A 24,556-nucleotide genomic window follows, 5' to 3' on the forward strand; every position below is an offset into this window, starting at 1 on the left:
CTGCGACCACCGCCATCACCTTGGTGAACACCAAAGGGGCACTGGTAAGGCCAAAGGAGAGCACGGTTAAGTGAAAATGTTCTTTGTCTATCTTAAACCGAAGGTGGCGCGGATGAACAGGCAGGACGGAAATGTGAAAATAGGAGTCCTGCAAGCCCAATGCTACCATCCAGTCTCCTGGGTACAGAACAGACAAGACCTGAGCCAGCGTGAGCATCCTGAACTTTTCCTTTTTGAGGAAGTAGTTGAGGGCTCGCAGATCTAGGATAGGACAAAGACCTTTGTCCTTTTTCGGGACCAGAAAGTAGTGGAAATAACAACCACAGCCTACTTTTGGCGCTGAAACCCTCTCTATGGCTCCCTAGGATAAGAGAGTCATGACTCCTTCCTGAAGCAAAGTCAGATGATCCCCCGTCAGCTGGTAATAAGCTGGAGGCATGGAGGGAGGGGTAGTCTCGAAGAGGAGGGAGTAGCCCTTTCAGACTATCTGGAGAACCCACCTGTCCAAATTAATTTTCTACCAGTGGTGGAAGTGATGGTGGATCCTGCCACCAAATGGTGCCAAATGACCTGGAAGGTCCGGGCCAGGAAGGTTTAGCGGCTGAGGCAGCAGGAGTGATAAGGGTCTGACTCAACCTCTGGCTGCCTGATCCACGGGGTCCAAACGAGCCATGGCCACAAAGAGGTTGCTGAACCTCTATGGTCTTGTGGATGGGGAATGGCTGACACAGCTGAAAATCCCGTCAGAAACCACAAAAGGGTCAAAAGGTAGACGGGGATATGTGGCAACTGAGAAGCCCAAGGACTTGGCCGTAGCCCGTGAGTCCTTCAAGCGCTCCAGCGCTTTGTCTGCCTTTTCTACGAAGAGACAGGTGCCATTAAAGAGCATGTCCATGAGAGAGGCCTGGACATCCCTTGAAAATCCAGAGGTTCTCAACCAGGCATGGCATCCCACAGCCACCATCGGTAAAATTGTTCTGCCCAGAGAGTCGGTCTAGTCGAGACCACAACAAAAGGCAAACTTTGCTGAATCTCTCCTGTAGGAAAGTGCCTCTTTTGGACATGGTTAGCCCCCACTTTTGCCTGGAAATAATATAATATCAACTGGAAGTGCACAGGGTCCCTGACAACCAGGTCCCGTGTGCCAGAAGCTCTTTCCCTAAACTGATCCTTTTGTTTCCTAATTTGCACAACTCCCCTCATAAGTCCTTAGTGAATAGTACCCCTGATGCCTTGGGTATTGGCACAGAAAAGGGACCTCAAAGGTATTGGCGCAAATTGTGCATCTCTAGTGTCCCCTCACCAAGGCCATGCACCCTGCCATTGTAGACTGCGCGCCTTGGTGCAGACAAAACCTCCCTGTGTGCCATGCCCACAAAAACTGCTTGGGATATAGTTAAGACACCGCTATAGCAGGCCTTATAGTCTTAAGAGAGGATGCCCTATATCTCCTGTGAGGATATATCTGCATGAGCAGATATGCCCCTACAATATCCATGTTGATTCTTGAATATTGTAAGTGAACAGGGAAGTCATAGAGAGTACATGGGCTGAACACTCGTCACTATGAGTTCCCCAGCTCCATGATGGCTTCACTGTACTATGGGATGTTTGGTACCAAACATCTCGTCTTAACAAACCTGCACTGATTCCAGTGTCAGATTCAATAATAACTGCACTCAAAGGACCCCTTAGAGGGGTCCACTGAAGCCTACCACGACTTAATCTTATATCATAAGCCCCATGCAGAATTTATCAGAGCACAAGATGAACGACCAAATATTGCTTGAACTAATTCTTATGCACTGTCACTTATATAAGGTTTGTCGGATACCATTCTTTTAATCATACTTTTTAACTCTTGTTCTTATTTAAAATGAAATGTTTTTATCGCAATGAAATAATGTGTTGTCATGTCGTGACTAAATAGACATTGTGTATCTGTTATGTCTTTTTTGATAACTTTTACTTCTACAGATTTTATTTACTTTTTATAAAGGATTGTCTGATGCTTTTATGATACTTGTTATCGAAATAAAGCAATTTGACTTGACTTGGAAAAATAAATGCTAATCTGCGGAGATACCTAGGCAGGGAATTCCACAGTTTGACCGTCCTCTCAGAAAACACTCTGCCACCCAAACGAGCTTTCGCAAAGCAGTGTGTGCAGAGCAAATTATGCGAGTTTGACCTTAAAGATCAAATTTGTTTGTAGCTGTATAGCCTTTGTTTAAGGTAATCGGGGCACTTTCCCTTCAGTGCTCGGTAGGCCATAGTCATGGCCTTAAATTAAATCATTTTGGCTACTGAGAGCCAATGCAGTGCAAGTAAATGCGGAGAGACATGATGTCGAAAAGGTATGAGTCTGATCAGTCTCGCAGCCTAATTCTGTACCATCTGTAGTCGTTTGATCAAATATTTATGAAGGCTAAGATATAAGCCATTTGCGTAGTCCAGCCTAGATGTTACTGTGGCATGGACTACGGATTTGCGGCAGTCTTCGGGTCGGTAGTGCAAAAATCTACGGAGGTTTCTCAACTTGCTCAAGCAAGTTTTGAAGCAGCTACTCAGCCTTTCACTTGAATGATCTGCTCTGAGGGCAGTATGAGTTTGCAGCTGCCTGGGGGCAGTGCATTCTTCGTAAGAGGGTTCACTTTCCTTGTTTGTGCACAATCCACCTACCTAAAGGTGAGAAGTGGCGCAAACAGGAAGTGTGAATCCTATGTGTAATATGTCCCTAGGTGTGTTATACAATATGTGCGAGTGTGAGTGCATCATTGTGTGTTTGTATTTGTGTGTCTGTGTGTGAGAAATTCGACTACACTTGCTAGTACTGGGTCTGGACCCTTAAAAGACTCCAGTTTGTTTTTTTGGTGAGCAAGGAACTTATTGTATGACACATTAATTTCTCTCACTCTCTGAATTTAAGAATACCAAAGAAGTGACCTACTTAGCATTACATTTATTTCAAAGGATTCATACAGTTTCAATTACTCCGAACTGTTAGTAGATATGTACTCACGCTGTTGACAGAAGACCCACATCTCCTAACCTATACAGGGAAAACTAAACATGAAGGACTCACATTCTCTTCACTCATATGTTATCATGTGCATCGTTTTTTCATGGCACACCTTCACTAACACATCCATCCGTTGGTGATGCAAAGTTAGTCCATCACCCGGGTGAAGGACCAGCTAACCACAGCACTTGGGTATTCAACTATCCACTGAACACAGAGCACCAGGCACCTGGATAAACTTACTATCACCATTTGAAAATGGCCTCCAAATCCCTGTTGGAGAAATATTGAGAAATGGTATTTCATGGCTCTCCTTTTCCGAGATCTTGTTGATAAATTCTCCCAACCAGAGGGCCTTGCTTTTTTGGAGAAGATCAAATCTGTGGGCCTTTCCGAATGTCCTGCTTTCCCAGTGGCTGGTTTCTGCCTGTGGTATTATTGGTACCGTATAGCCCTCCTGATCAGTGAGACACTTTCTACTCCACAGTGATAGATAAGCTGCATCTGAGCACCTGCCAATATTTCATGCAACATTTTCTTCCATGAAGTAGTAAGGGTAAACACGTGAGACTATTCTGCTCAACATTAGGTAATTTCTCTTAAAAATCAAAGACATTCTTCTTTCCAAAAGTATGCAAAGTTTAAATATCAGCACAATTAGTCTATATTTCTACATCAGCACAAAGCGCATGTTTAAGATGCCCATGCACATACTCATGCAAATGACAGGTGCTTTTTCCTTTCCCTGCTCTTTATGGCAGACGTTTTCCCTTTGTGTTTTTTGGATAAGAGTCCCTTATTGCATGTGAAATTAATCTTCATCTCATGGTCATGTTAGCAGGTGTGAGCTAAATTACAGGGAAGAAGAGTTGGGGATACAAAATATCATATTTGTCCTCCCTTGATTGGTTATCAAGGGTTTGGGCTTAATGTATACCTATCTATCATTAAGTTGTGAAATCCCTAAGAAATGCTAACTCTCAAAAGAACAAATTCACAATAGGACTTTGGAAGACAGCTGACCGAAGAGACGTCTGTCTCCTGGGGGTATTGGGGGAACCAAACGCAGTCTAGGGCCGGATGTACTCCAAAGTATTTATATGTCTCCATTTTGGGCTGCCACCCACTATTTTGTTGGTAAGTGTACACAATGACTACCCTTTAGTTTTAGGGAAATGTTGTGGTATTTTTAGGTGCATGTAAGCTTTTAGTCTTATAGTATCTACGGCCCCCTTAATATACCAGAATGTGTAATCATAAGTTTATCTATCAACCTCTCCCCTACGTTCTCCTTCTCTCCAATTTTAATTTACAGACCCCTAGGTCAATGTAAGGGGTACATGGAAGTACTACCAGAGTTAGTAGCCGGCCACATAACAAAAAAAGCAAACTTTACTCTATTAGGGAAATTTAACCTGCATCTCGATCAAGCTATTAACCCAGTGATTTCAAACTTTACACAGGGTTTGGTGAATGCTCCTCACGCAAAGGGTGGAGGAGCCTACCCATTGGAAAGGCCATTGCTTGGACCCAATTTTCAGTAATGAGCTTAATATTTCAATGAAAAGACCTCGTCCAATGGCTTGTACCAATCATGCTGTTATTTGTTATTTTATTCATGCTGGATGGTCCGGTGATAAACTCCCCACGAGACAAGGCAGGAGATGGTCAAAATGTAGGATTGATACCTGGCTATCCATACTTGCCGACACCAGACCGACATTAGGAAAAGACACTCAGGGTGCTAATGTCAGGGTGAATGAGTGCATTAATAGTTCACTCAATGAATTGATCCCCATGTGTACCCCAAGAAAGGAATGCAAAGAAAAATTGGCCACCTGGTTTAATGAATCTTCAATTTCCCTGAAAAAGGGATGCAAAAATTTGGAAAGACAATGGAGTCATAATTATAATGAAAATATAAAACTTGTCTATCGGGCAGCAACCTGGCATTAACACCAAGAGATAAAAATGGTGCAGGCCTTATTTTATGAAGATCAATTCGGCAAGGCAACCAAAGCTCCTAAGGAGTTATCTTAAAATCTCTCACAGCTTCCAAAAGCGGGAGTTCATTGCCTAATCTCCCAGAAAATCGCTGCAATGAATTAGCAGCCTATTTTCAAAATAAGGTGGCAGACATCCACTGCGAACAACAAAAGAGTAGGGACTCCCTAGAAATCAGTCCGGAAAATATATCAATGATTCAAGGATTAGATAATCTACAAAAAATTCACCCTATCACCAAAGAAAGATTCCCTGATTTTTTGTGAAAGTAAAACCTGGGTACCTATTAGATCATGAACCTCCTCACATTCTTTCACAAGGGAGACTAGAAATCCTGCTTATAATCAGGAAACTATTGAATATCTCAATTTCTACAGACATAGTTCCATAGCAATGGAAGCATGTGGTTGTCAATCCCCTATTAAATTAAACAAATTTAGACCCTGCCTGCCCAGGGAACTTTAGGCCTTTATGTCTGCTGATGGTTTTCGGGAACATTCCAAACAGGACTCTAAGATCCTCCAACACTGGTATTCTTAAAGTTCAAAGCATTCAAAAGGCTAAATGAAGTGGAAGATCTTTCTCCTATCTTTCTCCCAAACTGTGGAATGCAATACCATTCCATTTAAGAATGGAGTTGGATGAGGCCAGGTTAAGAAAACATCTGAAAACCTGGCTGTATCCCAGTTAATGAAGGCGAGGTGACCAGCAGAGAGCAGCAGAGAGCAGCAGTGAGCAGCAGCAAGCAGCAAGTCGCCATTCATCATTCTCCACGCCTGCGAGCAGTTAGCAGCGAGCGAGGAGCAGGCGAGCAGACAAGTTTCAGCTGAATGCCCGGAGCCTTTCATCCAGCGCCCTGCCCTGCCACGTTATCCGGCAGCCGGTAGCCGGTTAAAAAAGGTGCCGGGTCCCTGGTTTTCCAGCCTGCGGGGAGTCAGCGGAAAAGCCTGCTGGGGGGCTGCTGCGGCGTTTTTGGCAAAGCACACGGGAACATGGGAACAGAGTCTGAGCAAGTTAGAACAGGGGAGAGGCGGGCAGCCGTGGTATTCCTGCCGACGGAAACGGAGCAGGGGAGAGTTCAGGCAGAAAGCTCGGGTGCTCTACAGTTTAGGAAAATTTTGAACGGGATAAGCAAACTGTGAGCTGCGAAACCGGTGAAAGCGGCGCTGTACAGTACCAGTACCAGTATCAGTAGCAGAGTAGCAACTGCAACAGCGAGACACCAGAAATCAGTGAGACCGGAGTGAGTCGAAAAGTGTGACCCGCGGTCAGCCGGGCTTGTCAGCCCCCCAGCCACAGCCCCTAGCCACAGCACTGCATAGCCTCAGTACAGCTCAGCAAAGCAAAGCGAGCAAAGCAAGCAAAATCTTGTGGAGGGATCAACGAACCAACCAACCAAAAGGGGAGCAAGGGGACATTGGACAATCGATTTATTTAACCCTTCAGCTCAAACCTTGCACGGACCACCCTGTGAAGCCGCTTTCTTCACAATTAGCACCAGACCACCCCGGGAGGGACCGGACACACACCAGGACAAACCGGTGAGTGGTGTGTTGGTGTGTTGGTGTGGGGTGCGAGGGGGGGAGCTAAAGGACTAGTGACAACAACATCACGGTCAGTGTGCACCCTAAGCTTCCCCAGCTCTACCCAGCTTCCGCCTTCCACCTTCCACCGTCTGTCGGTCTTTGCAACCCAGGCTCAATAATCTAACATGAGATCTGGTAAGATCCGAGGGAGCCAAACGCATAAGGGAGGACCAAACAAGCGAAAACAAAGGACTAAGGGGCAGATTTATGTTCCCTGGTGCATCCCTGCAAATCAGCATGGATGCGCCAGGGAAGATGCGTCACGCAAGTTTAACCTTGCGCCACAATAGATGCGCCGCATTTACAATGCAGCGCATCGTGGCGCAAAGATAAACAGATGCGTGACGCATCTGATGGCGGAAGGGCGGCGCATTGCTGGAGTTGCATCGCGACGCAGCTCCAGCAAGGCTCGGGGGTGCCCCATCGGTACAATGCTGCGTCAATCCTTACGCCTGCTTCAAGCAGGCGCAGGGATTTGACGCAGCATGGGCGGAAAAGTGACTGAGTGAAATCTTGTAGATTTCACTCAGCCACTTTTCGGAGGCGTTCCTGCGCCGGAACGCCCCCCCCCCTGTGAAGGTACGCCCACATGTGGCGCAAGCTTTACAACCTGACACATCTCCCTAGATGCGTCAAGTTGTAAATCTGCCGCAGCATGGCGCTGGCTTTGCGCGGACAATGCGTTTTGTGTACCAGCAACCCCTTCCGTGACCATATAGTCATATGGAAACGTTATATCGACGATGTTTTCGTCATTTGGCGAGGTGATTATGCCACTCTAGAGACCTTTCACCTGTGGCTCAATAACCAGAATGTCTTCCTAAAATTCACCATGGAAGCGAGCAAGCTTAGCTTGCCATTTTTGGATCTTCGTATCTTCCCCACTGACAATGGACTAGAGAGTGAGTTATACACTAAACCTATGGCAAGAAATTCCCTTTTGTCATATGATAGTTTCCACCCTAAGTCATTAAGATCAGGTCTACCATTTGGGCAATTTCTCCGTGTGAGGCGTAACTGCTCTAGTGTAGATAAGTTCAAAGAGCATGCTGACGTCCTCTCCCATAATTTGAAGGCCAGACAGTAACCCTCGAAATTGATTAGACAATCATACAAGCGGGCTAGCAATAACAACCGGGAAGCCCTACTAGAACCGCCTGTACCTAAGGCTCCTTTGGACAGACTGACTTGTGTCCAAACGTTTAGCACTCACTCTAACCAACTACAGAAAATAATACGCAAAAATTGGCGTATTCTAAATGTGGGACATGTACATTTGAGTCCTCCTTTGTTCTCGTTCAAGAGAAGTGCTAACCTGCGAGATACATTGGTACATACGCGCCCAAAAACTACCGTTGTCTCCACGACCAGTACTTTATGGAATCTGCCACCTGTCCAAGGACATTATGCCTGTGGTAATTGTGTGGTGTGTATTAATACACGACATACCACAGAAATTGATATTGGGACTAATAAACCCTGGAGGCAGGTAAAACACACCAACTGCAACAGTGAGAGGGTAATTTATCTGATTACTTGCCCCTGTGATAAGAGATACGTGGGGATGACCACCAGGAAGGTCAAACTGAGGATAATGGAACACAAAAGTACCATTAGATGCCAACGACAGGCAACTCGCCTGACTAGACACTTCGTGGAACTGAAACATAGACCTGATGACATCAAGTGGACGATTCTTGAACAACCCTTTATTCCGTCCCATGTCACTGACATTTCCACATTTTTGTTCAGAAAGGAACAACGCTGGGTTTTTAAACTCAAAAGTGATATAGCGGGACTCAATGAGGCAATTCCTTGGACCTCGTTGTGAGACTCTTGGCTTTTGTTCTGTTGCCTGCTTTAGCACCTTGCATGATTGCTATGCATTGCATACTCGTATACATTGAGCCTTTATTACACGAATCGGCAATCTTCTACCTATATATTTGAGGAATGGGCCTCTTGGGCACCCCCACTGATACATGAGTCAGTATACTCACCAGCTGCGGTGCCGCGATTGTTGCACATTAGCTTCTTGTTTACATTTCCCATAGCTAACAAGTATAGAGCCTTCGGTGCTTCCTGACATGTTGCCCCGCACAGAATTTCTCTTTTCACACAAATTTTCACATGGCATATCATACCTATTTTCATCTGGGGGCCTGAGATAATCCTTTGCATCCTTGGCGAGGTTTGCTCGACATACGTCTTCAAACTAGGACATGCACAGTAGCACATATGTCCTACTTATTGACATGGCATTCAATTAGATTGCAATGGCCGCCCCTTACTCTGCTCATCTTCATTGTTCAATGTAAGGTGAGGGCTCACCCCAAAGATACCCTCTCTCTAAGACGCACTTACCATACGTGCAGACTTAACCCAGTACCAGCAACGTTGCTCTTAACATCTTTTGCTCGATACACGACCTGTTAATACAGTTCTTTCAATATATATTCTTTGGGTTTGTTGCATTAATGCTTTATTGACAAAACTCATCTATATATATTTTTTTTAAAAAACACGGAGACTCAACTGAGTGTTTGAAACATGACCATTAGTACTACACTCCCCAACATCCTTTGCGTGTCATACGCTTTTGACGGCCAGCACGTGACATCAATCTACCACGTGATGATCTGGCTAATGCCCTTTGAGTTACATCGATAGCCTTTAAGAGAGGCGGGCTTACACCGTTCCAGTTACTACTCGGTACAACCTGGAAGAAGGACCGGGGTAATGACGGACAGGTAAGCCCGCTCTCATCTTGTTGTTATACGACCAAATCGACTTGTAGTTGAATCAAACGCTAGTTATTCGGCCTACAAGAACTGATCGCTTGCTTCATGTCATTAAACCGGCACACTTGTGATCGACATGTTCGAACACTGACCTGGGCAATCTGTGTATCCCATTTGTTTTTTGTTGCACGATCAAATTGATTTTTTGTTGAATCAAACGCTAGATACTCGGCCTTTTAAGAACTGATGGCTATAGAAACATGCGCGTCATAACTATCGCTTGTTTTCTGCCATTAAACCGACATACTTGTGATCGACATGTTCGAACACTGAGCTGGGTTATCTATGTATCCCATTTGTCTATCCAGAAGTATGGAAGCATGATCAATGCTGCTTGGAGTCACTCGACACACCTGTATTTGTATATTGTTTTTATGGCGAGGCAACTCTATGCCTAAATAGATAAACGGACAACCTTCTGTTATCTTTGGTATTAGTTAGTTTTCTTTTCTTTTCTGTCTTCTAGAGCGTTGCCTCACGCCCTGAGTTGTAACCAGGAGTGTAGGTCGCATCCCCGACTTATTGCGGGTAAGAAGATAATGTAGTTTGTACGCATCACAAATGTTTACATACGATACATTTGTTCTATGTCTAAGAACTTAGATGACATTTTCCAGCACATCTCATTCATTTCCCTGTATTATACTTATATTTTTGTTCACAGGTGATTAATTTACAGTCCTACGGTGCCACATATCGACAGATAAGTAGGTACATTGGTAGGTTGTATTGTTCCTTTTTCCACTTATCACATCTTCACACTTTGCAGTAGTGTTACCACTTGGTCCTGACGAAAGCCACTGTCATTTGGTAGACACAGGTTGGCTGAAACATGTTGACCCATGAGGACGTGTTCCTATAACACTTGCGGACACGCTTTCCTTTATGATTCCTGCTGTTTTTAGCTTGATGCCATTGGATACTCAATAAAATAATTGTCCAATGTTAATCAATTTTAAATCACCTTTCTAACTTACACACTGCATTTAGATTCACCACACTTATGGCAGTCTTTCTCACCCGGAGATAATTTATCCTCCCTTTTACAGGAATTAAAACATCCCTGAGCTCCTCCTTGTTACAGTAACCTAAGGAGTTGTAGCTTTATAACCACACCAGGTGCGGTTATGGGAGGTCCCAGATGGTGAAGCATGCCACTTCGGTGGGTGATGGGACTTGGCCCTCTTTATGAGGACTCTTTTTGTCTGAATGTGCTGTCTTGTCCTTTCGGTTTATTTGTATAGTGCACAACTCACCCGGGAAGTTATCCTGGCACTGAAAGTGCATATCAAATTCCAGAAGGTTATGCCTGCCATGCCTAAGGTTTTTCTTAGCTTTACTCAGTGAAAAAAAAGTAGTATAAGTAGCCTTAATGCAAAATTGGAGATATATACCAATTTCAACTGCAAGGACATGAAGATTAATCAGGAGGTTGGAATAAGAAATCAATTTCAGATCTGTATTATCAGGGAAGTTGCTGAAGAAATGGTAAAGCTTGGGGGCAGGTTGAAGAGTAAGGGATCAGCAGCTCCCATTACTATAATCTCATTTTTATTTTGTTTCTACAGATAAATGTTCCTTCATTCAGTGGTACAGCCACAGGATGATGTTGGTAGAAACGGCTGGCCTATTACCTAGTTTTAACCAGATTTCATACATTTGGAAGGTAATCTGGCAGTATAAAGTATCTTTGCCAGAGTGGGCACATAATTCATGAACAGCAGACATGAAGGTTGATACACCAGCACATCAGATACAAACCTCAAATCAATGGTAGGGGCTCTGTTTCAAATTCAATGCAGCTAAAGTTCTAAAATGATGCCTGGCCAGTTACTAGAATATCTGCTTTCACTCTTACTAAAATATTTAGGGATAAATTACATCATCATGGTATATATCCCTCCAACCTCCCAACAATGAAATATACTAATGTAATTATGAGCTCCTTTTCTATTCACCAGCTTCACCACTACATCAAACGTGCCAGCTTCAAGGATGAATTTCAAACAAAGGCTTTTTTTAACAATTCTGGCAACCCCCTGGCTCAGTATGATATTGTCCACTGGCAGCTGGGAACGGACGCCAAAATACAACACCGGACAGTCGGGCTCTATGATCGTAGTGCCCTGTCAGGGAAGAGCCTGCGCATCAATTCTAGCATCATTTTGTGGCCAGGATCTGCACAGGTAAGACCATGTGAAGAATACAAAGATCTTCCAAAGCTTTCATGAGTCATTTCCCACTAGTTGATCAACACAATGCTTGTATAAACTTAGAATTAATGTAAGTGATGGGACCTGACCAATAAGAACCACAAACCTTCCCTACCTTTAGTGGTTCTGGTATGTTTAGAACATAACTTCAAAGTGCCCCCAGTCCTGACCCTTTCACCCACAAATCATTTTTTTTCACATGTCTTTGTCTGATTGGATAAATGAAATCAAAGTCAGTCTAAAACACTCAAAATGCTCCAGTGTATCATACAAAAGTCTAGGACTGGAAACAGTGTCTGTAATGGCCCATAGAGGGTGGTCACCCTGTACAGAGCTCAATACTGTTTACAATTTACAGTAGGACACAAGCACATTAAAGCACATCATTAGTTGCACAACACAGTGAACTTACCAAGCATTTCTAGCAATAGAAAATAAGTTGACAAAAATATAAAAAGGATAGAAGGTGCATTTTGTCTGGAAAAGATTGCTACCAAGAACATGTTCAGTATTTAGCACCACTGCAACAATGCTGACCAGAAATACAAGCATCTTTCAATTTAAAAAAGGAAGTGCAAGTACTGATATGTTAAAAAAAACTAATTTTGATTAATGTATTTCAATTAGAATGGGAGATGGCTTCCTAAAAGGAATATCTCTCAAGTCCAATTTGGAAATATTTCTAGAAATGTTTTATACATACGTCTTATATATAAAAATGCAGTGCCACAGAGCATATCTTTTTAATAAATTTACATGTTGCTGGATGTAGGTTTAGGACCACGAGGGAAATATGATAACTTGTGAATTACACATAACATTGAAGAGATCAATGGTCATAGTGAACAAATTTAAAAGAAGTAAAAAAAGAAAAGACCCTCATGCTTTTGGAACCTGCTCTCAGCTGGTCGTCACAATGGACCTCTTACATCACAAAAATGAAGGACAGAAATGCCTGAATTATTCTAAAGAAATAGTTTTGCTGTGCTGCATTCTAAATCTTCATTATAAAGATGGATAAACCATTTCAAAATCAGCCTCTCCTCTCTCCAAAAGGAAGACTCCAGTTCTCCATGGTTCTGACATGAACAATTTTCACAATCCTGCACCTGCTTTGACATCCTACAGCTTCATTATGATGTTCATGGCTGTTGAGGTGTTGATTCTTCCTCCCACCCGAGTTAGCCAAACAGGGATTCTGGGTTGAACCCTTAAAATCCTCTGAGTATTTAGGAATTACTAGGAAAAGGAGCAATTTAGGATCCTATTTTCCATTTACCTGGCCATTCCTCAATCTTCCTGGCAGGATGCTCGTAGCAACATGAGGGGTCTGCAAGGACGCAGGGCCTTATTTCCATGGCACAGCAAGTTCAGGAGTATCATCTGACAATACCCATTTCTTAATGTTGAGCCTCAGTAACCCTGGTACATGCCTCAGCTGTGAGGCCACTCTCTCTTAGATAATCTGTATGATAATAGTGCCCAGTGCAGGGTCAGTGTCAGTGTTGACCTTGTAAGTAAATGCAGCAAATCTGTCCTAAAGATAATATTTCAGAAAAGCATTTAAAAAATACTGTCAAAAATTATGAAAGAACGACTGACTCAAAAAGGGAGCTTGAGGTCAAAAATGAAAGAAATTCATGAACGTTTATTGCAATAGTAAACAAAATACAAAGACAATTTAAGACTGGGTTAGTTAAATAAATCAGTTTCAGTAGATGCACCAATAAAGAGCAAAGGTTATGCAGAAACTCAACAGAGACTTGAGTCGCATCCCTAGAGGCTCAGAAAAGAGACTATCTCCCCCAAATTCAAGGGTATTATTTACCATGTTCTTGCATAGAAAGCAACAAGGGGAGAGGAGTTGGCCTAACGGCTAGGGCGGTCGTCCTCTAATCTGGGGAACTGGGTTCAAGTCTTGGCAACGACGCTGAACATCCTGTGATTCTGGGCAAATCACTTATTCTCCCCGTGTCTAAGAAAAACATGAATGTGTCCTCATGTAACTCAACTGGTGCTATGTCTGATACCCAATTTGGGTCAAGTTTGCACTATATAAATCTCTGTAAAAGAAGAAAAAGCAAAAATGCAGTGTTTGCATGGTACACGATACAGTATTGGCGTATTAACACATTTCATTTCAGCATTATAAAATGTCATATAATACCACTATCCTAGCAGTAATCCACGACGTGAATATTGATTTGCCCCTTCTGACCTAAAGTCATCCTAGGATGTCAGATAGCCACATGAACAATAAAAAGTCCCATGGAAGGTTCCAGTACAGTGTGCTAGCAGGCAGAAACTTGGACACATATTTAGAGACTTTCTCCAGAGTGTTCTTTGAAAACAACATATCCTACACAATACAAACCAAACAGTGCACCTTTTTTTTGTTTTTGGTGGCAATGAGAAATATAAACACAATGAATACTATGAAGTCAGCACCCATATTTACAAAGAAGGAGTTGAGGCCTAATTGAGACCTCGTTAAACAAAGGCCAAGAAATACTCTTATACACATTTTATACATTTTTGTTTGAGCTGCAAAAACACATAATAATAGGCATTTATATTTTTGATTAATAAATCTAACAGTTGCTTACATTTGGGATAAGGTAAAGAGTGAACTGCACAAGGCTGGCCTGAACAGGAAAATAATGACACTGTAAAATGTTATTTCTAAAATTACAAAAAGTTGAAAGTCCATTTAGGGACCACCAAAAGTAGAAATGTAGTTTGGACAAAAGAAATAGAAAAAAACGTAAGACAATTAAAAAACATAATATTACATTAATTTGATAAAAATGTTTTTTAAATGAAAAATGTGAACCCCCATAGTGAAACCTAGTTTGGGACATAGATTTATTAATAAAGTGGAAGTGCAGGGAAAGGGATAAGAATGAGGGGAACACATGGAGACCTTCAAAAGAAAAATAAAGAATTGCAGGAGCATGGGAATGGGGAAATAAACACATTTTGAACATGGGTGAAGTAGGGTGTTTGGGGTGCCCCCAAATATAATTAAAAATGGGTGTGGTTTGGAGGAGGCTGGAGAAAAGAATTGTGGGTAGAAGAAAAGTTGTGTACATAGGGAGGTCACACTCCTAGAGAATCAATTTAAGAAAGAACAGAGACATGTCACCCATTGGGAGGACATAATAGGAGAAGAATGTGATGGTAAAAACTGATATATATAAAGACCCTTTAGAAAACACAATTCAGAATGTATGCTTTAAAAATAACTTTAGACTGCAATTAGGTAAAAAAAAAGGTTCAAAAAGTGTTTCAAAAGTTTAAAATCAATATCAGCATTCATAGCCACTGTGTTTTATTTTTCTCAATGAAACACTTTAAGTGGCAAGTGTATACCTTGTTATGGGACCTATAACACCTTAAATAAATGTGACTTGAAGAGCACCTCAGTGAGGAGAACCAACAATATAAACAAATCTGTCAGGAATTTCTTCTGCTTCAGTGGAGAGGGGACATATTCTAGAACCTTAGGTTGCACTGCCTCTTTTGTTGCTGGTTCTCCTCTGATTTGAATATGTTTTTGTCTATTTGTTATCAAATAAGGGGGATAAAAGGATTGGAATAATTTCCCATTTTCTTTTGAAAGCCTGGGTAGGAAGGCGATGAGAAGCCATGAAGTCAAAGATACCTGTTAACCAGAGATATTCTCTCTGGGCCTGTAAAAACTAGCCCTGATGAACTTCCCCAGAATTAGCATTGTGTATGCAATAATTTACACTTATTCGGGCACTCAAACCAGCAAAAGTTTTTTTGCTTTTTGTGTTGTAATTCTTTATTAACATTTTACAGAAGATTTCATCATGGAAACAATAGCAACAACTGTACTGGGGAGCTATTTTTCCTGGCAAGATTTTTTATCTACCTGCTGCTGCTTGTTTTATAGGGGCCACCCAAATTTTAGATTGATTTGGGCTCAACGGATCCAACCTCCTGACATAAAAATATATATGAAATAAAATCTAATTACACTATTGTCTCTAACCAACATCCAGACCTTCTCCCAACTCGGCCTGACATGGGTTTTCTATTATCTGAGGACATTCACATGCAGATTATGATATTTTGTTCAACTGTCTTTCTCTATTATATAAAAGTGGACATGTTTGAAAGTGTGCTCATAATATATGACCTCTTGTCTAATTTCCTTTATATATTTTCTTAAAACTATTAGTTTTTATATTTTTATTCTGAAACTTGATGTGAAACTGTATTTTAATTTTTGAAACTGTTGTTTATTTGTGCTGTTACAGATACAAATTTCCATATTTTATTTTGCAATCACCTTACTGCATAAGTCCAGCCACCAAACTTAGCCAAAACATCCTTAACCTAACCAGCCTACTTCTGTGGACTTGTCAGTTGCCTACTTCTAAAGTTCAGACACCGGTCACATCAACTCTGTGGCCCTGATTCAGAATTGGATAATAATGAAAATGTGCTGATTTTCAAAGGCAGTGCAAAATGCAGAGGATCGTCTACCCTTTAAAGTACCTCCACCTTAAATCCATTATTCGGATGCATTTCCCCAGTGCATTTTCATCAAGATTTAGAACTTCCTTAAGTGTATTTTCAGTTGTCAGGTACCTCTTATTTAAATCTTGTGACCTCGGTCTTCCCTAGCCTGCTGTGTCGTATTCTAACAAGTAGTCAATTTGATCAACGAACAAAAGTAATTAACAGTTAGGAGTTAAAAGCACATTCATCATGACATACACATTCAATGATAAAACATGCAAATATCCAAATAAATTCTCCACTGTAGAACACTATTCACACAGGTTTTGTTATAGCATTCACTCACTGGTCCGACAGTGAGTGTATACTTGCTGACATAGCAATGCAATTTGTGCATATCTTTCGATGAGCATACATAAATAAAACTTTTTAAACTATTGAACACTATTAGACATATCACCCTTAGGGTAATCTTTCCCCAAACCTTTAGCTTTTACCCACTTATTTTTCATAATTTATTTTTGTTGGCCTTTACCACTGCTTACCAGTGATATGTGTTTGTGTTCACATCCTAAAAAATGGTAACTTTTGCTTACAACTGATTGACATATTTAATTTACTTATAAATCTCTGGAAAAGTGGAATGTTATATAACTAGGGTCTGTAAATTAAATGCTACTAGTGGGCCTGCAACACGTATTGTGCTACCCACATATATAAACCCTTCATACATGTCCCAGTCTGCCATTGCAGCATGAATGAAGTTTTTAACTGCCAAATCGACCTGTCATAATAAGCCCCCGTATCAAGTCTTAAACTCCACTTTTATCGTATCACCCCTAAGGTAAGGCATAGGTAGCCCACAGGGAAGGGTGCATTGTTATCAAAATGTTGGACTTGTACTTTTTTAGTTTTACATGTTCTGGCAGTGAGAAACTGACAAATATGTTTTTCAATACTGTGAGGCCTACCTCTCCTGCTGGATAATATTGAGTTGCCTTATTACATTCAATACGTGCTAAATATTGCTTGGGAACAGCTAGAGATTTCAAGTTTCGTGTCTAAGGAATTATAATTAAACATCTTCTTTAATGGTAAAGTCAGATTTTAAGTTACAATTTTGAAAATGCAACTTTTAGAAAGTTGAATAAAATAATTTTATCTAGCTGTCACTTTTAATGCTGTTCTCTACTTAAACAGACTCAGACCAATTACTGATTACATTGCCCTTTATGTTTATTAGACCATGATTCTATACTTTATTTTTAGAACATTTAGGGCCTCATGTAGGTAGCATACCAGTTACCACTTCTAAAATACCGAACGATACCGAATCGGTATTTTAGAAGTGGTAACTCGTATGTAGGTAATGAGTCGGTATTTTTTACCGATTCGTTACAAGTCGGTAATTACCGAATCGGTATTTACCGATTCGGTAATGAGGCATACCTTCCCATTGATGGTAAGGTATGCCTCATTACCGAATCGGTAAATACCGATTCGGTAATGGGGGGAACACATGAAAGGGTGGCAGGGTGTCACATTGACACCCTGTTGCACCCCTGATTCGGCCATGTGTGCACATGTGGCACACATACATGCCCTAAGGGCATGTATGTATGCCACATTGCACACTGCTACGCGCGTAAAAATGCTTAAACACACACATTAATTATTTACCACCAACTATAATTTGGTGGTAAATACCGACTCTAAAACACACCCACACACTCCCCCTACATCTCGATTTTGGCTTCGGAATTTACCGAATCGGTAAAATTACCGATTCGGAATAGTTACTGATTCGGTAACATTACCGATTCGGTATTATTACCGAATCGGTAATTTTACCGATTCGGTAAATTCCGAAGCCAAAACTTGTCCCCCTACATACCAATAGCCAAAATACCGGTCGGTAACGGTATAATTACCGAAAATCGGCCGTTACCGACCGGTATTTGGCTACCTACATGAGGCCCTTAGTTTTCTCTTTTAAGTCAGAGAAAGGGAAAAGCAATGTTTGTTTATATGTTTACATACAAACTTAGACAAATATCAAATGTAAAATAACATAAAATTCCACAATACATATAACAAATAAATTATTGAAATTAAATTACAATACCAATCCAGTCATCAATTTATAAAATGCAGCAACAATTATCTTGATTTGTTTTTATCTATGATAGATTTCTTTAAATGCTGTGACAACTGGGAACTAATATTCAAAATACTAGGGTTGGGAATATTTCAGCCGATCCCCTAACTGGATCCTATCCTATGTGAGTTTTTCCCAGATGGTGAATGATACAGATGCGTTTCATGACCCAATCTTATTCATGGGGGTCTCCTCAGGGCAATGACTGACTGTGATCTGTAAACCAAAAATGAAAGGGATGTGATTAATTCCTATGCCCCTTCTGTACTTCATTTGGCATTATTTCAATCTGCGCCTGCCAAATAGTTCACAATACCTGCACTATCTTCTTTTTAATCTCTTTTCACTTGAAGATAGTAGAGCAATTGATTAAATGCTACACTTGTATATTTACTCCCAGTGTTGTACATTTCTATATAGCCATAAGATCTATAATACAAACATGGGCAGCAATAGCTTATTTTTGGTAAAATTGTGTGTTCTGGTGAAAGAAGCTGTTTTGCTTCAGAGTGAAGTTCCAGTTTCCAGTCAACAGGCAATTGTATCAAGAAAATGATCAGCACAACTTACTTTCAAGCGGTTATATGTCGACATTGTTTTAGCGACTCCTTGTCTGTTATATTTGCACAAGCTTTTGATCAATATTCGGTCAATGTGTGCTACAAGTTTATGTTCTTTCTACAATAGATGGAAAACAACTGAGATTTTTAAAAGTCCATTGGTGTTTGGTTGCAGCGACATATATTATAGCAGATTATACTTTTTTTAGCGAGTCGCGGGCTGACCGGGGGCAAACATTCTTTGAACTTACTTCATGGTGGTTCTGGCTTCGGCGTTGTCTTCACAAGTTCTCACCAGCTGATTCAATCATGATGTCTTCCAGTTTCTGATTCTTTATATTCTTCCAGACTCCGTGTTATTTACGATGCATCTTGGGACTCATAGTTATGAACAGCATAATTAGCAGACCTGCTGTAAACTTTACTTGCCAACATCTTCATCTGCTAGATGACTCATACTATCTTATGGTATTCAGCAGTTCGAATTCTTGTAAGTTCACCGGATTACTGCTCACCGAAGTTCTGTAATCTGACCAGGTTCCTGTAAGGTTAAACTCTACTTACTTCAGACATCTCCTTTAATCAACATTAAATAAGCTTTTCTTTGTAACAGTGCTGCCTCTGAGTCTCCTCCTCTTAGGTTCGGTTTAATAACACTTAATATGGTCCATTTTAGTTCTGTCTAACTGTAGTTCCTTTCCATAAAGTGGCTCGCCACTGGGGCAGTAGCTACCTTTGTTTTGATCCTTGTGCAATGCTGAACAATGGGTTGTGTAACCTCTTGCTTTGTCTTACCAATGTACAGTTTTTGACATGAGCATACAGTGGCATGCATGACATTTTTCATTTTGCAATTTCAAAATTCCTTATGTGTCCATTGGAGATTGTTATGCGAAAACACTGTTCCCTCTATCGTTAAGTCACAGACTGAGCAGTTGCCGCACTCTTGGTGGCCTTCGACCGGTTTCAGATTCCATTGTGATCATCATCATCAATAAATCTTTATTCGACTTGAGCAGCCATAAAAGAATACAAAATAAGGCATTCAGTGCATCAACAACAACTAGATCAAATTCGAACATAGGTCAGTTTGACCATACAATAATGTAACATTCTTCACTAAAATTCACTCGCTGAATCGTGAATAATTGTTTCAGATGCAACCATACAATAGAACATGCTCTTAAAAACATCACAAAAGGGAACCATGAGCCATGTCAATTCGTAGGATAAGGTGTTTTTCTAGTGGGCTTTATAGCAGCTGAATAAACCTCCAGAATTTCCAGGTTAATTAAAATTCAAATCCATAGCCTTCAAATGAGCAAAATTCATAAAATTCAGCATCTGGTACCTGTGATCTTAAATCCTTCATTTTGGTAGAAGGGGCAATATCAGCCCATACAATTTGTTGGCCAAAGATAGCATTTTTCTTCAATGCGAATATCAGTGGTTGTAAAGGATGTTCTGAATTAATTATAAGGTGCCAATTTTTTTTTATAATTTGCCAGAATTTATTTGTATGTGGACCATAAGTGGAAACACATACTAATTTCTCCATAGGTTGTGTTGCTCTCTTTGTCAAGAGACATTCCCAGGGTGTGTGCCATGCCCTTTTCATTGCATGTTTCAGTAGTTTGTTAGGTCTTACTCTATCTTTCAGTTGGTCCCATAATGACCTAGCATGCACTTCATAATCCTCTTTAGGGAAACAATTTCACCTCTTTTTTTCAGTTTCATAGGTCCAATCTTGCTGCATACCCAAGGTCCTACTCCCTCTCACATGGTGAACTTTTAGAAAGTTGGCATTTTCCTGCCCAGCTATTTTATGCCTGCAGCTTGTTCCTGGATCACATGACTGGGTGTTTGTTCATTCCTCCCAGACAGACCCACAATTGAGGGATTAGGTGTGCCTCGATGGGCCATCACTGGCAGGATAGTTGGACAGCGCTGGTTACAGACCCACTTGCAAATCAATCGGTTGTGCCTTACCTACACACAAAAGAGCCAGATTGGATCTAGGGCATGGGAAACAGGAAACTCCAAGCACTTCAAAGGGAATTCTGTAGAAACGTCTCCTACTTCAAATAAGATATCAAGTATAAAAATAGGACCCTCAAGCCACTCTTCAGTTCACTTTCTGATCCTGTGGAAGGACTCTCAGAGGGCAGCCTGCTCCTGTGGCTTGATGTGTACTTCAGAAGACTGAAAAGATGCACCTGGAAGCACTGATTTGCTGCCTCAAGCCTATCTTGAATTCTCAAAGACCGTTCCTATGTCTTAAGCCTCATTCCACTTCTTGCACCCAGGACTATCAGTGTTACTCCATGGGCTAGTTTGTTGGCCTACTGAACAGATCCTCAGGGACAGTAAAGGCTCTAACCAACTTGAAACCCACACTGGGACCCAGATGGAGTGAGTCCCAACCTTCCAAGTAGTGCTTCCGTAGTTCTGGGCCCTTGGAAGTGGTGCTAAAGGTGGCCAGGTAGCCAAAATCCAAAACATGAGACTTAAAATAATTTTGGCTAAACTACTGCTCTGAGAACCAAGAAGAGATGAGGATCAACCTACTTGCCTATCCACCAAAGGTGCATCGCCAGTCAGCCTGACTTCGCAGGAGCTCCAGCTACATTTTTCTATGCAGCTGAAAATCCTGTACAGCAGTCCTGAACAGAAGTGGTATCCGACTTAGGTGAGCTCTCGTTGACTATAGCCTCCAGTTTTGTCCCCCTGGAGATTTTCAACTTCCAAAAAAGAGACTAAACCCAACATGGAATTCTTCACTGTGACTTCATCCAGCAGCTTCCTGACAACACCGCCTCCTCCTTGGACAACACCTCCTACCTTGCCCCACTGAACTTCTACCTTCTCACACAATTTTTGTTGAGATTTCTTTTAAGTTTGAAGGTAAATGCCGACTGGGCTAATTCCACTTCTTGTATCTGAATCGTGCTCCATATTTTTATGACTTTGGTCTGGTCTTATGCAACTAGATTTCCACAGTTGGTGCTTTGATCTTTTAGGCATTAGTTTTTAACTAAAAAAGTAAAAATTAATAACTCCAGTTCTAGTGATTGGAAGTTTGTTGTTTTGGTGTTAAACAATTTATGAAAATGCACATTAGTGTTGCGTTATCACTTTATTACTGTGTGTGTGCTGGCTAAATGCTTTGCACCTTGCCTCTAAGTTAGGCCTGACTGCTTTTATGCCAAGCTACCAGAGTGTTAACCACAGGTTCATTTAGTTACTTTTGTGGTTCACCCTGACAGGAATCATGGCTGTTGCTTTAGCAGAGCTAATACCCCACGCAAAAACAACAGCCCAATTTGTAAGAAGTACAAACTGGAAGGACAGTGTCTGTCATATCAGAAATTAACATTTTTATAAGGCAGGGACATATGACACCAATCATTGTGCAATAGTCATTGAAGTAGCTGCAGCAATGATAAGCAAGATATAAAGAGAACTGGGAAAGGCAATGTGTGCTCTTGTAGTACAAATATTACATTAAACTCTAATTAAACAACTTCATTCATTCTTTTGATTTAATTGGCTTTTTTCTTTCTAGACACCAGTCTCGGTTTGCACCCCAAGCTGTCCCTCTGGTTTGAGAAAAGCTGCTAGAGAAGGACAACTTGTCTGCTGTTTCTCATGCATCCAGTGTTCTCTAGGAGAGATAACCAACCAAACAGGTACGTACATAAAAGTGCTTCTGACACCTACATAATAAAGAATTTATTATAGATAACTGAAAAATTCTTCTTGATTTCAGACTCCGTGGAATGTTTCAAATGTCCCTGGAATCAGTGGCCAAATGCTAAGCAAAACCAATGTATCTTGAAGCCTACTGAGTTTCTGTCCTATGAAGAGTCATTGGGCACCAGCCTGACAGTAATCAGCCTTATTCTCTCAGCAGTCCCTATTGCTATCCTGGTACTCTTCATCTACTACAGGAACACTCCCATTGTCAAAGCCAACAACCACAGTCTCAGCTACCTCCTGCTCCTTTCCCTCACTGTGTGCTTCTTGTGCTCATTGGCTTTCATTGGTTATCCCACAGAAGTCAAATGTATCATTTGTCAGGTCGCCTTTGGAATTTCTTTTGCTCTGTGTATTTCCTGCATCTTAGCCAAAACCATCATGGTAGTTTTTGCCTTTAATGCAACCAAACCCAACAGTGAATTAAGAAGATGGGTTGGTCCACAACTGTCCTACTCGGTCATTGGTAGTTCTACACTCATTCAGGTTCTCGTGTGTGCCTCATGGTTAATTATCTCTCCTCCTGCATCAGAATTCAACATTGAATCTCAACCTGGATCATCATACTTCAGTGCAATGAGGGGTCTCTCATAGCCTTCTGGTGTATGTTAGGGTATCTTGGACTTCTGGCCTCCATTAGTTTCATAGTAGCCTTTATGGCAAGAAATTTGCATGACAGTTTTAATGAGGCTAAATTCATTACCTTCAGCATGCTTGCCTTCCTCAGTGTTTGGCTCTCTTTTATTGCAGCTTACCTCAGCACTAAGGGCAAATACATGGTGGCCTTGGAAAGTTTTGCAATTTTTGTCTTCCAATTTTTTCCTTATTTTTTTCATATTTTTACCCAAGCGTTACATTATTCTGCTGATGCCTGCGATGAACACAAAGGAACTCCTCATAGGCAGAGAAGCAAAACACAGGGACAAAATTAAAGAGACTTAGACATAGAATTGTTCCTTTCAGGGTGGGAAGACCTTATTCTATGGATTTCATAGTTTCATAATTTCATGAATTTCTGACACTAATTTACTTTTAGGCTTGTGATATCCAATGTGACTGATCAGATGAAGAAAAACAACATTAATTATTGCCATAGAAATCTAAAATATTCAAGATGTTAATGAGCATTTTCTTTTCTTTATAGTCATAAGAGCCCATACCATTAGCTATAATGTGTGATTTAAATACCCCATTGTTTTAATTTAATGGGATTCTTGTATTTGGTGTTATAGAAAGTTGCACTTGAATTTATAGGTCATTTATTTGTGATATGTATGCTTATAAAAAATATGTATGCATATAGTTTGTTAGAGATATGATTGGCCCAAAAATATTAACGTATCACAGTCGGTAGTGAATATAAAACAATAACTTCCAACCAATCTTGCTTAACATAAATATCAAAGGTGACGTACTGGAATGGCCAAATATAAACATAAGTCAAATATTAAATTTGAAGATCAAAGAAATGATTTTTTTTTTAAATCTTTATTGAGAAGCCAATTTAAACACATAGTGAGACTTCTTTCCCTATGAAAAATCGCATCTCCTATTGCCCCCTCCTACCCCATGGTTTAGTCGTGTCATAGCACCCATACCTGGATGTCATCTATTTATGTCTATACAGGTCCAAATGGGTCCAGATCTTTTCCCAATTTTGGGGGTCTTCTCTGCTTTGATAAACAACATTCTCTGCCAGTTGGCACCAGTCCATGTTCTGTTCCCAGTCCCTCACCCTTGGTGGGGCCGCTGCTCCCCATGCCTGAGCAATGTTTCTCTTTGCTATCGCTATAGCCAGCATATTTGGGTATTTGGGCCATGGCTTCACCCCCTTTATTCCCAGGGTATGCCTCTGTTCCGCTTCTGGCAAATGGCAGCGCAGAGTGTCACAACTGTAAACATCAGAAGTACTCAGTATCTGCCATCTGGTATTCGTTCTTTAGATTGTCAAACTAGATCATTGCC

At 41.1% G+C, this 24,556-nt stretch overlaps 1 pseudogene; it reads left to right on the forward strand.

Moving 5' to 3' along the window:
- The first annotated feature begins 671 nt into the window (after positions 1 to 671).
- LOC146782727 (vomeronasal type-2 receptor 26-like) lies at positions 672 to 23,533 on the forward strand (annotated as a pseudogene).
- The last annotated feature ends 1,023 nt before the right edge of the window (positions 23,534 to 24,556 follow it).

The sequence above is a fragment of the Triturus cristatus genome, chromosome 12, assembly GCF_964204655.1.
Source record: "Triturus cristatus chromosome 12, aTriCri1.1, whole genome shotgun sequence".
NCBI classification, from domain to species: Eukaryota; Metazoa; Chordata; class Amphibia; order Caudata; family Salamandridae; genus Triturus; species Triturus cristatus.